Source organism: Podarcis melisellensis (assembly GCF_964234715.1).
Source record: "Podarcis melisellensis genome assembly, chromosome: 6".
In the NCBI taxonomy this organism is placed as follows: domain Eukaryota; kingdom Metazoa; phylum Chordata; class Lepidosauria; order Squamata; family Lacertidae; genus Podarcis; species Podarcis melisellensis.
Window position 1 is genome coordinate 66,255,223 of NC_138538.1, and position 17,208 is coordinate 66,272,430.

Sequence of the window (17,208 nt, forward strand, 5' to 3'; positions counted from 1 at the left end):
GCAAGAAGACATTGGCAATGAAACATCACAGTGAGACACAAACAACAGTGACAAGCTGTTGATTGGAGCACTTAGAAAAAGTGATGCCTTGGTCCCTAACCGGGATGACTTACGAAGCTTTACATGGCAACGTACGTTTCAAAGAATGTCTCTATTACACTGAGATACGGATCACTTTAAATGGCTGCACACCTGCATACATGATATCTGGAGAAAATGAGTGGCCCTTAGACCCAGGAGGGAAAGAAGATCTTCAGGTGACCTGCTGTGCAGTCATACCTCGGGATAAATACGCTTCAGGATAAGTATTTTCGGGTTGCGCTCTGCGATGACCTGGAAGTAACGGAGCGTGTTACTTCCGGGTTTCACTGCTTGCGCATGCACAGACAATCAAAATGAAGCGGCAAAATGGAAGCGGCAAAACACGCAGATGCGCTGTTGCATCTTACGTTCTGTTCAGGATGCGAAGGGGGCTCTGGAACGGATCCCGTTCGCATCCCGAGGTACCACTGTATATAACTAGCGGTCAGCAAACTTCTCTTGGCTTGATTTAGAAGACAGGCAGGTGAGAGTCGGCTAATGTTGGTGGAGCAGGGCTCCATTTGTTCTAATGGGCCAGCTTCCACTAATCAGCATAGTGGCACCGGAGGCTTAGTACAGTAACTTAGTACAGTTTCCCCCCCTTCAGCTGAACTTGCTGGAACTCAGTTCAGGCATCTCTCAGGTGGACGCCATTGCCATTCTAAGAGAATGAGGAAGGATGGTGAGTTCAAACACCTCTTTTTCTAGAAAAACAGCACCGGGTTCCTGTATTAAAATTAAAATGAGCAGCAGAGAAGTCCTCCTTCCAAAAAACTGAAAGCCTTATACCTGATATATTATGCAGCTGTTTAATGGCAAAAACGTGACCTACCATGGCCATCATAGCTCTTAGTATTTATACTGACTCTAGAGGTTATCTGGACGATACCTTTTCAAGTTCCATTTGGAAAATGCAGATAAGCCCTGCTTTCTAGTTGAATTTTACTTCCTTAATTAAGAACACTCAGTATAAACTTTTTTCATATATAGAAAAAAACCTAATGTGCAATTTGTACAAATGAAATCTATCTGATATAAATTATATTTCAGTGATCTAAACCCAATTAACCTTCAGGAAATCTAGATAGATATACCCTGTGAATGATGTTAATTATGGCTGGGGAAAAGCTAGGCAATTATTGACCAAGTTTGGCAGACGTTTTATGTTACCTACTGATACCACATACTGCTAGCTGCCTTGATATGTAACGGAGAAGTATTAATTCAAATGAGGTCACTTGGAGAATCATGAGCTGAATATCTCTTGACCATTTAAAATAGCACTTTAGGCTCTTTAAAGCAATAGCTGCCCCTTACTCCACCCTGTCTTTCAAAAGAAAATAAATTACTGCTATTATTGCACAGATATGCATTTAGAAATGAAAATAGGTTGGTTGTAGACCAAATATTAAGAAATGCCATGAGCTGTTTCTAATTTTGAAAATGTTTGCTACTAATCTCTTGAGACTACTTAAAATTCTTCAGCCACATGGAGCCCGGAGCTTTCTAGAAGCAAACCAAGACACTAGGCTACAGCAAGACAGAACATTAGAAGCACCTTATGTGCCGGTCTGATAGCAAGCATTTGGGAACCTGTTCTCACAGCCACTTCTCCGATCTGTGCAAAGAGCTGACCCAGCTCCAAATCAAAGGGCTAAGAGGACAGACATCTAAGGGGATGTGCAGTACACAGATATTGATAAATAAATAAGTAAAGCATAAAGTCATCAACAGCGGTGGAGCAAGCTGATCGGGCGTCAGGTGTGGCCAGCTGCCCGTGTGGGTGTGGCCAGCCAGGGTAGGATGCTCTGCAAGGCCTCCATGGAGTCTGCCTGCCTCCTCCCACTCAATCACCCTACAGCTGGGGGGAGGCAGTGGCCGGACCATTTGGGCAGCGCAGAGCGTGCGTGCACCCAAGCCACTGTGTCTCTCCAAGGAGAGACGCGCGGCTCAGGTGCACTGCAGGCCCTGTGGTGAGTGCCGCCCAGCATTTTGTCACCCCCCTCAGTGGTGACACCCGGGGTGGTCCAAGCCTAAAAGGCTATAGCAGTGATGGGGAACCATCAGCCCGAGAGGCCAAATTCATCCTTCCATGCCTATCTGTCTAGCCCTTTGACTCTCTCCAGGCCACACCCCTTCCCTGCCACACACCCTTCATTGGCCTTGCTCCACACCCTCCTTGAGTGTTTTTGCCTTGCTGGAATGTGTCCTTGAGCTCTGAAAATTCTCCTTGCTTGCCTGGATGGAGGATTCGCGAAGGAGGTGTGAATGGACCTTCTCCTCTTTTGATGCTATGATGCCTCTGTTTTATCAAAATAATAATAATTGCTTACCCCCTTATCTGTTTACACATAAATTCAGACGCTTCTCTTCCACCCAGAAGCACCCCCAGAACAGCTAATAGTAATGCTAAGAAGAGACAGTATAGCAAGCTTTTGCTTTCAGAGGTTTGGCATGCAGTTCTTCTGCAGAGGCGTGTAAAGGACCCTGATAGGTCATTAGTTAAAATAATCTATATGGGACAGATAAGTTATAGCTCTATCTGGGGGGAGATACTAGCTTAATTCTAGCCCCTATACACAGGGCAGGAAAGTTGGCTTTTCTATGATATGAAACAATTATGCATTATATTAAAAAGAAGAGCCTTGCTTTACTGCTGTAGCTAGGACAATTATTAGAAATGTGCATTTTGGAAGGCCAGTCAAAAACCCCAGCAGAAGGAATAGCAAAAATTGCATTGATTTTAATGAAGCTGGATTACGTGCTAAAAGTTATATATAGACACAGGGGTGGATTTATATTTATACCCTTCTAAATTATACATAGCTACCCATTATTCATACTGCAGTAGCCACCAGAGGGCATTGATCAGGCATCCTAGAGTCAATCTGCTAGACACACTTTTTTAAATTTCATTGTGGCTTTGTCGAGATAAATCTGCCAGCAATGTTGTGCTAATAGGTATCCCTTATGGTTTAATTTTTGAATCTGACAGATCAGATAACATTTTACTCTGGTGCAAAAGGGGGGGGGGAGGCAAACGCACTGTAATAAAATAACCTTGAAGAGACAACTTAATTAGTATTTAAGTGATTCTGATTTACAGTGTAATTCGTATGGAAATATGGATGCCCACCTGCATATCAAATGCCATCTCCACATTTGTAACTTTTTTAATACTAAACGGCATTCAATTGCTTTATTCAAAAGTAAAGTAATTGTTTCAGGGACTATCTACATAGGGCGATTTATCTACGGCATTGATGTGCATGAAGGTAACTATGGGCCCTAAGTACGATAATGTATGCTGAGATGCTAGAGTCACCTTGGACTAGTCTTCTCAACCTTGGAGAGGTTTAGTCAGACCAGCTAGAAAACTGCATAAAGAGAAAAAAGCACATCAATGATAGCCAGATGCTATACTTAAAGCATATTTTCGTTAGGTGAGTAAATGACACACAAAAAATACTTGATAGAGAAACCTCCGATAGTCAGTATAATGAAGGACTTCTGCCTTGATAGAAATTCCAATTTCAAGAAGAAACCATTAGGACTCATTTTGGCTTTGTATTTCAACTATGTCGCTGCGATTATATAATGAGTGTAATTCAGTCAGCTTCTCTGTGTTGCTTTTGATTCTTGTTAAAAGGTGCTTTTGCTGGGAGATGCTCTCCTTATTTCAAGCACATTGGTGTTACCAGGTGAAAGTAGCCTCTGGGTGCATCTGCACTGTGGAACCAAATGTTGCTCAAAATCTTGTACCTGTCAGATGACAGCGTGCCTGAACAAAGGCAGTGTGACTCATTAGTGCAACCTGCACTTCTCCAGGTCTTCCTGTGCTCCTTGAATATGAGACAAGCACCTACTGAAGACCAAACCTTTTCAGTTGAGATCTTTTCCAGTCTGCACCTCTATTGCAGTTGTTTTAAAGAAAAAGTTTTAGGGGTGTTTTATCTCTTGTTGTTTTCTGCCCTGGGCTCCACTGGGAGAATGATAGACAACTTTCTTCAAATGGACCTCTCTTTAGAAATCCATCTGGTATGAAACAACCCCTTTCACAACAGACAGGTTTCCTACGCAACAGAATTTTCTGGTGCGTATGAAATTTCGTGTATCCTGTGTGTGGTTCATCAAGGTAAAGGAAACTGCCTTATATTAATTCAGATCTCGTCAAGTGCTGTGCCATGATCTTTCCTCCAGTTTTCTTAAATGTTTTCTTTCTCTGTGAACAAGGTTGTGTTTTAGAAGCCCTTAAGAATTTTGATCGGTGTGGAGTTTTGAGCTTACCTTATCATTATAAGGTAGCCAAGGGTGGTAGATGTGCTTTTCTTTCATGTAAATATTTCTCAAATCCTCTGCAGCCTCCTCGGCTGCCCAGACTTCTTGATCTGGGAAAAAAACAAAACATGAAATGAGTTACCTTATGATATCTAATTGATGTACGTGCACCTGGGGAGGCTGCAGAATACAGAGCAGGATGGAGGCGATTTGTAGAATGAAATAAAGGAGACTTACAAAGACCCCTTGTCCACACCAAAAGTCAGATAAATGCAAAAAACCTCCTGAACCCCACATGTAAGGATTTTACTGGAAATTTCTCTCCTCCTTGATACAATTATTTTGGGTATTATCTGATGGCATATGGTCATCATGGTACTAATCTAAACCGGTAATGCCTTCTTTGAACAACAACTGCTGTCCGGTCCTGATAGCAGAGATATTTTCGAATGGGATATTCTCCATGTACAATAGGTTCTACAACACTGACAGATGATCACTTTTCCTACAAAGGAGTTATATTTATATGTAAAACTGCATGTATGCAGCACATGCGTTTTGCCATGTGAATATTATTCAGGGCCAACGATGCACAAGCTTTGCTCAGTTACCTACAGAGGATTGACTTCCACGTAGGATATTCTTCAGTGTCAGCCCAAGGTTGACGAGCATACTAGCATAGCCACAATACTGATGACATTTTAAAAAGTATTGTTAGCTAAAAGTCTGCTACCCAAGGGACTATTGTTTCCTTTGCCTGTTTCTGTAAAGGATCTCAGTGACTAGAGTTCACTGAACTCTGAAGAACAAGAGACAAGAAAGAAAGAAAAAAGGCGGGGCGGGAGGGGGGGGAGATAAGCTACCTGGCAGAAATACAAAACCCAAATCTTTTGATTTTTATTTTTAGGGTGTTGTTGAAGGTTTTTGCAACTCAGGTAAGGGAGCTCACTTTTCCTCACAGTTTGTGCATTTCTCTGCTTAGGTACTTCAGTGACTACCATAGAGTGCAGTGAATTCTAATACAGTTGACTGGAATGGGCAGCAGTACACAGAAAATAAAAAAAAATACTTTTTTTTTAAAAGGTCATACTTGTGACACCATTTGAAACTATTTGCTTCCTCTTGGGGAAAACATTAAATTAAAAGTCATCAAAAATAACAGCAGCAGGCTGGGGAGAGGGAAGGGTTTGAGAAAGTTTATCCAAAAAATAATAATACTTTCTTCTCTAGTGTAGAGAAGTGGATAGGATGTTCTGCTACATCTCTTTTTGTCCAGTAGGATGAGTAGATGAAACAAAACTCTTGGGTCCTAGTGGATTCTCTACTTCAAAGAAGTCAAAGGATGATTAATTATTTGGTGCTTGGAAGCTGAATAAAAACCAAACCAGAAGAATGAAATTGCTTTAAACTAATGCATCCAAATCTACTCACAACACAGCAGAATTTAGTCCCACATTACCTTGCACATTCTGATAGCGATGGGAAAGTTCTCCTTTGGCTGAAATCAGACTTGACTCAGTAATTATGTTAGTTAGTTAGTTAATTAGTTAGTTATTGCTTATTAACAATAAAACACAAACAATAAAAACTGTATTAAATCCATTACAGATGCAGACTGCAATAAGAGTTTCTACTTAAAATACTCATTGGGGGGAAAAAGTCTTCCATATGTGCCAAAAAACTCTATAGAAATGGTACTTAGCTGTTATGTAATGGGAGTGTGTTTATATTTTTATTCCAAAGGACAGGTGCCACCACACTAAAGGCAGATTCCAACTTTATATGGAATGAAGTTTCTGGTCAGATGGTATGTGGAGGAGGCCCACTCCTGCAGCATATAGTGTTTGGTTGGGTATATAGTAGGTGACGTGATCTTATGAGCTTCCCCAGGAAAAAATCATCCAAGTTAAAGAGATCTTTCAGTGCTTGTCATATTTACCGATGTATGTAGATAGTACCACTCCCATAGTGGTGCTTTTATGTGCTCTATTTTATTGTCTCATGGGAACTGTAACTCACCACACCGGCCATGGCTGAGGGCTGCTTGGAAATTCATGAATTTCACTTCTTGAAAAAGTGGGACAGGGGAGAATCCTTTGATCTGGATGCAGGACAATAATGGCTCAAAAATGCTTGGAAGAAATCATTAATAACACTGAATAAAGTGTTTGGGGTTGTCATGAAGGACAAGATGGGGAACTGCAATTGTTCCTATATTTTAAATTAATTAAAAAATAAAAATAACATCGATAAAAATAGGGGGGGATATGGAGTGATCTCCATTGTTAGTCATACTTAGCCCATTGAAATCAATGGAATGAAGTCCATTGGACTGTTCCATCACTCTCCATTGTGCATGTAGAACACACAACAAAACTTCCCTTCCTCTCTTTCCCCTAACAACTCCCTGCACATCCTCAAATGTCTGCTCCAGAGGGTTGGGTAATCTGGAGGATTTGGGGTGTGTTGAGAACTACATGGGGAGGAGAGGAAGCGAAGGTGTGCTCTTGCAGTGCTGGATACAACATGTTGATTTCGGTGCCTCTGCTTGGATTATGACTCATGTTGGCTGCCACCCGCTGACCATCTCTTCAAGCAATCAATAAGAGTGTCAGCAAAAGTAAGGGTTGCATATTAGAGAATATTTGCGCATGTGCGTACAAAACAACCAGCTTCACAGTTCGTGTAATTTCACAGTGTGAGAGTAAGGGATTTATTAAAGAACTTGCCACAGGCATTTACAAAACTGCTGAGGAAAATGTTGCTTAATTCATAATATGTTCTAGTCTTACACAGTCGAGGCAAATTCATATTCTGAGCCAGGTAATTACAAGCTACAGCAATGTTATTACTTCTGCACTGTTTGGTCACTTCTGTGAGAATGAATACACCACTGCTTTTCTTCTTGCTTTGATTTCATGGTGAGAAGAATGGCACAGCTGTAATATATACATGTGTATTCTGCAAGGGAGTGAGACAATCCCTTAGAAAAGGGCAGGTTCTCCAACAATTTCCTCCCCAAAATTATCTCCATTTCCTGTTTCTGGCCTGAACAGCAGCTGAAACTTTAATCAGTTATTTAATGATGAACTGCCATGGGTCAGGAGTAAACTCTAGAAAGGTAAAAGCATATTAAGCGATAGTACCAGTAGTAAGGGACGCGGGTGGTGATGTGGTCTAAACCATAGAGCCTAGGGCAGTGGCGTAGCGTGGGGGGTGCAGGGGGGGCCGGCCGCACCGGCCGCAACATCTGGGGGGGCGCGCTCACAGCTCTCTGCCCCTACCTGGCTCACTCACTCTCTCTCACTGCAGTGCTGGCTGTGCAAATCCGATCCGAGCCGCCGGGTCGCCGCCCACTGTGGAAGGGGTGTGTGCCAGGTGTGCGGTTAGGGGGCGCAAATTACTTGCCTTGCCCCGGGTGCTGACAACCCACGCTACGCCACTGGCCTAGGGTTTGCCAATCAGAAGGTTGGTGGTTCAAATCCCTGCTATGGGGTGAGCTCCCATTGCTTGGTCCCTGCTGCTGCCCACCTAGCAGTTCGAAAGCACGTCAAAGTGCAAGTAGATTAAATAGGTACTGCTCCGGCAGGAAGGTAAACGGTGTTTCCGTGCACCGCTCTGGTTCGCCAGAAGCATCTTAGTCATGCTGGCCACATGACCCGGAAGCTGTACACAGGCTCCCTCGGGCAATAAAGCGAGATGAGCGCCGCAACCCCAGAGTCGGCAACGACTGGACCTAACGGCCAGGGGTCCCTTTACCTTAACCTTTACCTGGTGTGTATAGCAAAGTGTGTGGATGTGGAATAGCCACTTAACTGTATGGGTGGGAGAGTACAGAAACAACATTTTTTAATGTTTCTAAGTTTATATTGAGAGAATGCAAACATATTGAATTTGAACATGCTAATAATTACTTTATTAACACAGATTGTCAGCAGCGGCTGCCATGATTCATATTTTAATTATCTTTATGGGAGGAAGGGGAAATCAAAAAAGTTTTACGTAAGTGTAATTAGATATTTTCAAAGCTCTAGCTATCAAGATGCTTGATACTTTCAGCTACTAGGGAAACCTCCTACAACACAGGAAGCTATGCTTTTGGCAGCTGCCTTACAAATATTTCACTCCTAACAGTATTTCTTCAGGTGTTAAATTACCGCCTTGTCACTCCCCACCCACCTCTTCCTACCCACCCACCATGCCAAGATAAACAAAACTATTAAACAAAGTCAGGTGTTGGGTTTACCAATACATGAAAAGCAGCAGGGATTATTTCAATTTTAGCTCAACTTCAGAGGGTTTTTGACAACATCTGCTTTCTAAGTTCAGTGGAACTTGCTTCCTGCTAACAAATGGAACCTACAAAACCTACAAAAGTTGCAGCTTGGGGGTCCTCTTCACATGAAGAAGTGCATAGTTAGGTGTTTGGCTATAGAATCAAAGCAGGTTCAAGTTTCTCCAGGTTGTGTGGTGGGCTGAGCTGCTCACTTGACTTACATCCAGCTGAGCCACTTGGCATACCAGGAGAGAGAGTTGGGTGGTGAGGTTAGAGCACTGGATTAGTCCTGCTGGTGTGTTTTCTCTGCACTGACCTTGCCACTGCAGCCCTCTCCCTCTCCATCCCAGTGTACTGTAGTGGCTCCTCTGAACAGAGATCAGCCACAGCCTCCTCATGCCGTTCTCTCATGACACTTGTACTGCTTGTTTGTGTGAACTGAACCTAAATGAGGGACTATATTTGAAACTTTTTCCAGTGCTATTTTTAATTATTGCATTGTTAATTGTTTTGAAATATGCTGTTATCCAAGGGTATAAGGCTGGAATGCAGTATACAAACATTCTCAAATGATATTAATACTGTTAAGAGTCTCTGAGTGCTCTCATTTCAAGCTAATATTAATACAGAGCATGGTGTGGTTCAGCTTTCTGTGTGCCAGTTCTAAGTTGCCATTGTGGCATGAAGAATCTATATTGCAGCGGCAATAATAATAATAACAATAATAATATATTATTTATACCCCACCCATCTGACTGGGCTTCCCCAGCCACTTTTGGCGGCTTCCAACAAAATATTAAAATACCGTAATACATCAAACATTAAAAGCTTCCCTAAAAAGGGCTGCCTTCAGGTGTCTCCTAAAAGTCTGGTACTTGTTTTTTCCTTTGACATCTGGTGGGAGGGCATTCCACAGGGCGAGTGCCACTACCAAGAAGGCCCTCTGCCTGGTTCCCTGGTTCTGTGGTGTTCCAGAATTCGTTGGACTCCAGTTCCCATCAGCCCCAGCCAACGTGATTTACAGTCAGGGATGGTGAAAACTGTAATCCAACAACAACTAGAAGAACACAGGTTTTCCACTTCTGAGTTGTAGGTAGCCAGCTGACATGGAGGTTTACTTGATGGAGAATGGACCTTGATCAACTATGAAACATTGTACTTACATGCTAGAAGGACTTTACTTAGTAACGTATACAAGGCTGTCCATGATGTGAGATTTACTTACCACCATTCAAGTTAAATATTTGCAAAAGTTTTGTCAAGTCGTTGCTTCAGAGCATAATCCCCGCCCCTCCACCATGGCAGGATGTTTTAATTTCAGGAAAATTGATAGGTACAACGAATTTAATGGCCCCTAACTGACCTGTCTTATGTTTAAAAACACTGAGACAGATGTTATGGGCTTGAAACATCATACCAGGAATTCAGTGAAAGGAAAAGATAGGAATGTTTGATATAAGCTGGATACAGATCAAAAGGGAAAGGTATGAGGAGGATGAAAGAAATTCCTTGACAAATCCAATCATAAACATTTATAAAATTAAAACCGCAACCCTAATATGCAATATAATTAGTTGATAATATAACTGATTTTTTTGAAAAAGAGCCATATTATTATATGCTTAGCAATATTAATCATTAGAGAACACAGAGTATATTACAAAAAAAAGGTGTCAGTTAGAATATTTCATTAATAATTATAATAGTAGTCAAGGAGTAGTCTTTGTGTTTAGGGTACAAATGAAGTGGACAGTTTTTGAGTTTCGTTTCACATTCATTTCAGATTTATCACATGTAAGGATCATTTCATTTTGAAAAGCTTTCAAACTAAACTTCTTAAGTAAAATCAAGTGGCATTACAATCTCATTGAGCCAAACGCTAGCCAGGCACTCTTTTGTGTCTCTGGTGTATAACAGGGACTTAGAGGAAAGGAATTTGTCTAATTTGTTGTCTGATGCTTTTTGTCATATGGACAATGTCAGAGAGTCTTTCCAGATGATCAATTTATTCATTCATTCATTCCACAAGAAATGCTCAGTTGTTATTCATTTGCTGCAGGAGAAGCCTTGAGGTACCAAATCTGTTGAAGGGGATAAAATATTTTGCCAGATCCAATCAATATTAATTTTGGAAACATGGTTCTTTTTCCAGCTATCACTTTCATTGCCGTTGTTGGTCCCAGTAGTATGTGACTATGTGCCTGTCCTGGACCAGTTTCTTAACAGTTTTTTCTTAATCCTCAACATTAGTTTTCCTTAATGCATTACCAAGAACTTTACTTGCTTTGTTTCCATCTCTCCCTACTTCCTTCTTCTCCCTCTCTTCAGTGGTTTCTGCATCCTTTTGCTTCCATTTCTTCCATTGACCTTGGCTGTGTTCTCAACTCTTCACACTCTGTGGTTTCCTCTTTTAAGTTTGTTCCTTCTTTGAAATCAATAGCTCCTGCCGTCTTACATTATCTGCCTCATATCTTTAATCTGTTCATATTCTTTGGTTCTTTTTCCTTCCTACTTGTCTCTTAATCATACCCATACACCCATACACACCCACCTATATGCCTTGTGTTCCAATTGCTCCATCTCTTTGCATCCTTTATGTTTCTGATAGTGTTGTATTTTCATATGACAGTCAATTTCTCCCTGCAAATTCTTAACTTGATCTATTTTGCTCTGGGTTTCAATATGCCCATTCAGCAAACAAAAAACAAAAAAGCCACACATTTTCCCCTTGATCTAGAAGTGCTTTCCTTAAGTAGGATTTCTGTTGATTTCTTTGTTATTTCCTTCTGGAAGTTTTCCCATTATGTCAGATTTTACAGTGAAGCCCCCACATTGGTCCCATCGTACTAGTCCTTCATTTGGAATTTAGATGTGTGGTTTAGTCCGCAGTTTTACAGACCTTTCTGAGAACTGGTTCAAGCATTCGACTTATGAGGTGTTTGGAGTGTATACTGGACTAGAATATAGCACAAAGTGGGGGTGGGGTGGGGAGGCTTTTAAAAAACTCATGGACAAACCAAAATGGGGTCGTCAGCCCTTAAGAATTTATAATAAATATTCATAATCAATCAAAGAAGCAGCCATGCAATAGACAGACCATAATGCCAGGCATGTCATTAGTATATTTATTAGCCACCCTCCATCTTCTGTATTCAGAGAACTGAATTTCTTGTCTAAGAATAACTGCAAACAGCCACGTCAACATGGAAAGTGAGTCAACTGAAGCCACTCTGAGTTGTGCAGCATAGAGAGCCACTTGACTTTATGACAATATAAAATGTCACAGCTGTATCTTCCTCATATATCAAAGCCTTATTCAGTCCAACACCGCTGCAATTGTTCCTCCTGCCTAGCTTTAGGGAATTGCTTCCGCTCACGTCTCTCGTCCAAATTATTAACTCAAAAGTGTGACTGTGTCAGAGTTTTGCTGGTTTTGTCTTGAAGATTACATCCATCCAGTTTCCTTGATGAATTTTATTGCTGCAAACAGACCTTGAACTTCCCCATGTATTTTATTGCAAGTTCATTATATCCGAGTCAAAAGGTTTACAGCCAGAAGTGTAGATACATTGGATTGTGGCAAACATTTCTTGCCTCTACATGCCATGTGTTACTGTACCATTTATAAGTTTTAAAGCCTTGACTTGAAAAAGCTTCATTGTTAGAACCATCATTTCCCTTCTGCTCAGTGTAGAGCGTTTCATGCATCCATTTCCCCCACTTTCCCTTTCCTTTTTTTTTAATTGAGTACAGCTGCAGCCATCTAACACTTTGCCCTGGAGAAATATGATTGGAGCCAACCAGACTACAAAATACTAAACGTTGCAAGAATCATGACCACTTTTTTTTAAAACCACGTTAATACTGCTTTAGAATAAAAGATGCCTGTGTGGATTACAGGGTCCATCTTAAATAGCCACTGAGATTTGAAACCGTGTCCATAAAGTTTACAAGTGCTGAGACATAACAGGTTTATTTATATTTATATATATCAGCAAATGAGAGATATACATTGCCTCGTGGGTTGGAAAATCCTACTAACACCTCTTGCCTAAATGAAATGAATGAGCTCCTTTATATTTCAACCATTATTCTTTAAATGGCCAAAGGAACAATATTAGCTTGAAATATGCAGTGCATTCAGACTTCCCCTTTATTTTAGGGGTGGGAAACAGTCATTGTTCAAATGCTACATAATAGTCTAGAGGATACGCTTCAGGAGATAGGGTGCGCTAGGAGACATGTCTGCAATTCTCTGGTCACTGGTGTATAACTAAGTAGTCCAAAAACTATAGCTTGTTTCAATTTGGCCTTTGCAAACAATTGAGCTGTGGCACATCCGGTACCTTCTGGAATTCTCAAAGCGACACTTTTCCCATGTTTGAGCTAACAATGGTAGATAAGGACTGTCATCTTAATGTCATGCTAGTTCAGGGGAATCTTTTGTTCTTCCTTCAGACAGGACTGGCTAGTCAGTCAGCAGAGATGCTTAATCTTGGAAGGATGCAGCTTTTACCCCCTTTCTTTTCTCCCCTTTTTGAGATAAACACATTAGCATGTGCAGCTGATGACAACCAATGGCTATGAGGGTCTTGCAGTCGACGTTTGATGAAGCTCAAATGCTTCTTGCAGCTTCCTATGCTTGGGAAAACTGTTTCCTATGTGAAGAATATATTTACAAATGCACCAGCGCCATGGGTGATAGCTTTAACGAGGTGCAAAAATGAAGTGCAAAATTGCAAAGTGACTATTAGGACTACATTAAAGGTATGAGAAGAGAAAGCAACACGAAGCAATTACAGTGTCTTATGTAGCTTGAACAAAAATTAACAATTCTCCATATTATATTATATTAATCATATTGAAGAGGCATAGAATCTGCAGATGGTCTCAGGTTCTGTCAAAAACAGAAAGAGGAGCAAAAAATGACCACAATTTGCATGTTGATAGGTGGTCAGGAAACCAGGCAAGCAAATACGAGCAGTATTTGCCAAGATTTATTTAGTCCACAAACATTATGTAAATGATTATATTATTTTCTGCATGATTTTTGATGTGTCTCTTCCATTTAAACGTATGGAAATGAACTGTGTAATTAATGCCATTAGTTTTGGCTCTGGCAGATGACATGACAAACAAGGTACGTAGGTTTTAGCAGAAGCCGAACTGCAGGAGAATTAAAAGAGTGCTGGTTGATATGAGCACATGATGGGACGGGAATCGCTGCTGCCTCCCTACACCCCTGTCAGAAACCCAGGAGAAGTACTGCCAGTCACTGTATACTACACAATACTGAGTAAGATGGACTAAGGGTCTAACTTCGTAAAGGCAGCTTCCCATGTTCCCCTATAGATGACATTTCATGCATCTGATGAAATGTGCCTGGCCTATGAAAACTTATAACACTATAAATATGTCTTAAAATTTCACAATAGTCCTTTTTAAATAGAAGAAGAAGAAAAAGAAGGTAAGATGTGTTTTAGTGTTGTTGGTAGCAGGTGAATTCACCTTCTTCCAGGCTGTTTTATGAACATGTAATTCAGAGAAGGCTGGCTGCCTTCATGAATATTTCTGTGAGGTTTGGCTGAGTTTCAAGTGATACAAGGCCAGGCACCAAGTGAGAAGATTTATGGTTTCCAGGAGTAAGTAAGCAAACCTTGCTGCTTTCAGCTGACTCTTATTTTGAGGACTTTCGGTTCCAAACCCTATCAAAACAAAGCTTAGGGGGACAGTTTTCACCGCTGCAAAAACAACAAAAACCCATAATCCAACCTACAGGATGCAAAGCTTGGGCAAAATAATGAATAAAATAAAATGTGCCACAGAACACACAGGGCTGAATTAGCAGGGATTTACACAGCTCTAATGATTATCATTGCACTGCAGGCTAATGATTATTTTAACAGAGCAGATCATATGAAATATGCAGAAATATTGTGCATGTGAGGGTCCATTACAAAGAATACAAAATAATATTTGCTTCAGGAATAATATCAATGAATTAGAATCCAACTAGAATGAAGAGAGAGATACAGACAACTGCATAAAATAGGGAATAATATGCTTCCTGGAAGAAAAACTGGCTAATGTTTTTTGGTTTTGTTTTTCCCCCTTGTGCTGTCAACAACAGGACAGATTTCTCCCCCTGTTGTTCTTACTGCAAGCAGGCCCCAATTAGAGTCAACAAGGCAGTGCCGGAATAAATGCTTTTAGCTTTCACAGTCCAAAAAGGCAGTGGACCTTTTCGCATGCTTTGAATCTCACCTATAGGGCACATGTCAAACGCTAAAATGCCTCCATTAAGGTGGGAGATATGTGCATGTGCACACACATAATTTAAAGCCTTGAATAAAAATCCTATCCAAAAGTACCCCCAGTATCTGCAGCTCACTACATTATTGTTACTGTCTTTTGGGGCAGGTCCCTTAATTTTGAAACCACTGCTTTCAACTTAAAGACATTCTCATCTCCATTTTCACAGTCTTCATAGCCCTGTGTTGTTCATCTAATCTGCATTGCAAAAGAGTACAAAAAGGATTGTTTTCCAAATTCCCTTTCTGTATACAAATGATCCATCAATATTATTAGTTAAAATGTTCAATTTTTACAGTTGTGGTAGCTTTCTTAATTGAGCAGGCATGAGATATATCTAACTTGTTCAGCAAATAATATATCACTATCTGTCTCTTGCTATATATGTTTATACTGCTACTGAAATTGGCATATAATTGTAGGATATATATTGATATTGATATTTATATTTATATTGATGCTCTTATTGTAGCACCATTTTTTTCATGATCTACAGCACCTTGTTATTTTTCTGTGAATGCAAATAAATAAATATAATGAAATCTGAGCTAGTGGACTCATTACTGTATATCTTGGAAGCTATAAGAATGGGAAGACTGGAAGATGCCTATAACCTAACATTTTAAGGGAGATGCATTTGCACAGTAAGGAGTCAGAACAGGTTGAAATGTGGCCACCTTTGTTGGTATCTCCAAAATCACAGAAAGTATTGTACTATAGGCTAGCACCAAACAAGGGGAGCCATCTTAAGGGAAAGAATGTGAAATCATTAGGAAACAGCAGCTCTATGAATGTCAGAATCTAAAAATTTGGAGTCTGCTGATGGGAGAGGGATGGAGGTTCCAGGCTTTTCATTTTTAGGAATAGTATAATACAGACACATGCCATGACATAATATTGTGTGCTTAATTTCATTTGAACTCTTGGAAGGGACAGTGGCTGAAGCCATGACTCTCGTGGCCCTATCCATCACAAATTCTTATGGCTTTATGCACTAACATTCTTAGTCGAAAGTACTGCCTCTGGCTTAAAAGGCTCAACACCTCTTTTGCCATTTCCAAAGAAGCATCTATTATTTTAATCTACTAGGAATTCAAGAGAAAGCAAACAACAACAAAAAGTATGGATCTTTAATGGGATTGAAACTGGTGGCTATTTTTCTGGGATTGATTGAATGGGATCATTAAATCTCTTTTGTTGGCTTTAATAGAGAATGATTGAAAAATCAATGGATACATACTTCAGATCACAGAAACGATGACATGTCAAAATGTCACCAGGGATGAAGAGCTAATGATAGAGCTCTGAAGAAAATGGATAAGGTCTCCCTTTGACTGCAGCACTTGCCAAGTTGAAAACATGAAAGTTACTCACTGAACAACCTTTTACTTTTTGAAAGCCTTCGACAATCATTGTGACTCGACGTATATCTGTCTCTTTTTCTTGAAGGAATAAAAATCATAAAGAAATATCAGGAATGATTCTTCCTTGCCAATATGATGGTTTTGGGGGGAAGGGGGAAAGACAACATCTCAGTAGATGCTCTAAGCATCTTCCAACTTACAGATGGAACTAAATGCGATAGGCAACAACAATAAATTCAGTGATGGGGGAAAAACAGACACATCAATTGATAGTTGATGTTTAATGTCCCCTTTTTTACAGTGTATTGTTGCTTGCGGCAGACATTCTCAACACATTATAAAGCAAGGTGAATGACGTAAATTTTGCAATACAGTTTTCTTTGTAAACACTCAAAGAAGCCATTATTGTTGTTGCTATTATAATAATCAAGCCATGGACTGAGGATTTTGATACTGGATTCTTGGATGTTTCTCTTAGTGTGTGTGTGAATCACAGATATTCTATTTTATAATGAAGAAAAAGAAGAGCCATGGGGAGGAGGCCACCAGGTGGTAGCTAGGGTTTCCTGCAGGTTATCAGGATCTTGGGCCCTCCTGTCAAAATACTGTGCTCCAGGGAGGAAAAGACCTCTACGCTTCCATTTTGGTGGCTAGGGCACTACTGTGACTCCCGTCCATCAGGCCAAGTAAATACAGTATTAAGTAAAAGGAATATGGGGATCAAAGGACTGGGTATATAGGAAGGGATTAGCAGTATATTCTTCCCCAACTCAGATTATAATCCAAGAATAATTCAGGACTCTCGGTTGTCCATCCTTTGACACAAGCATTATTAGTTTCCATATTTCCCAGGTGAGCATCACTGTCATCTTTATATGATGGCTATCCATAAAGTTA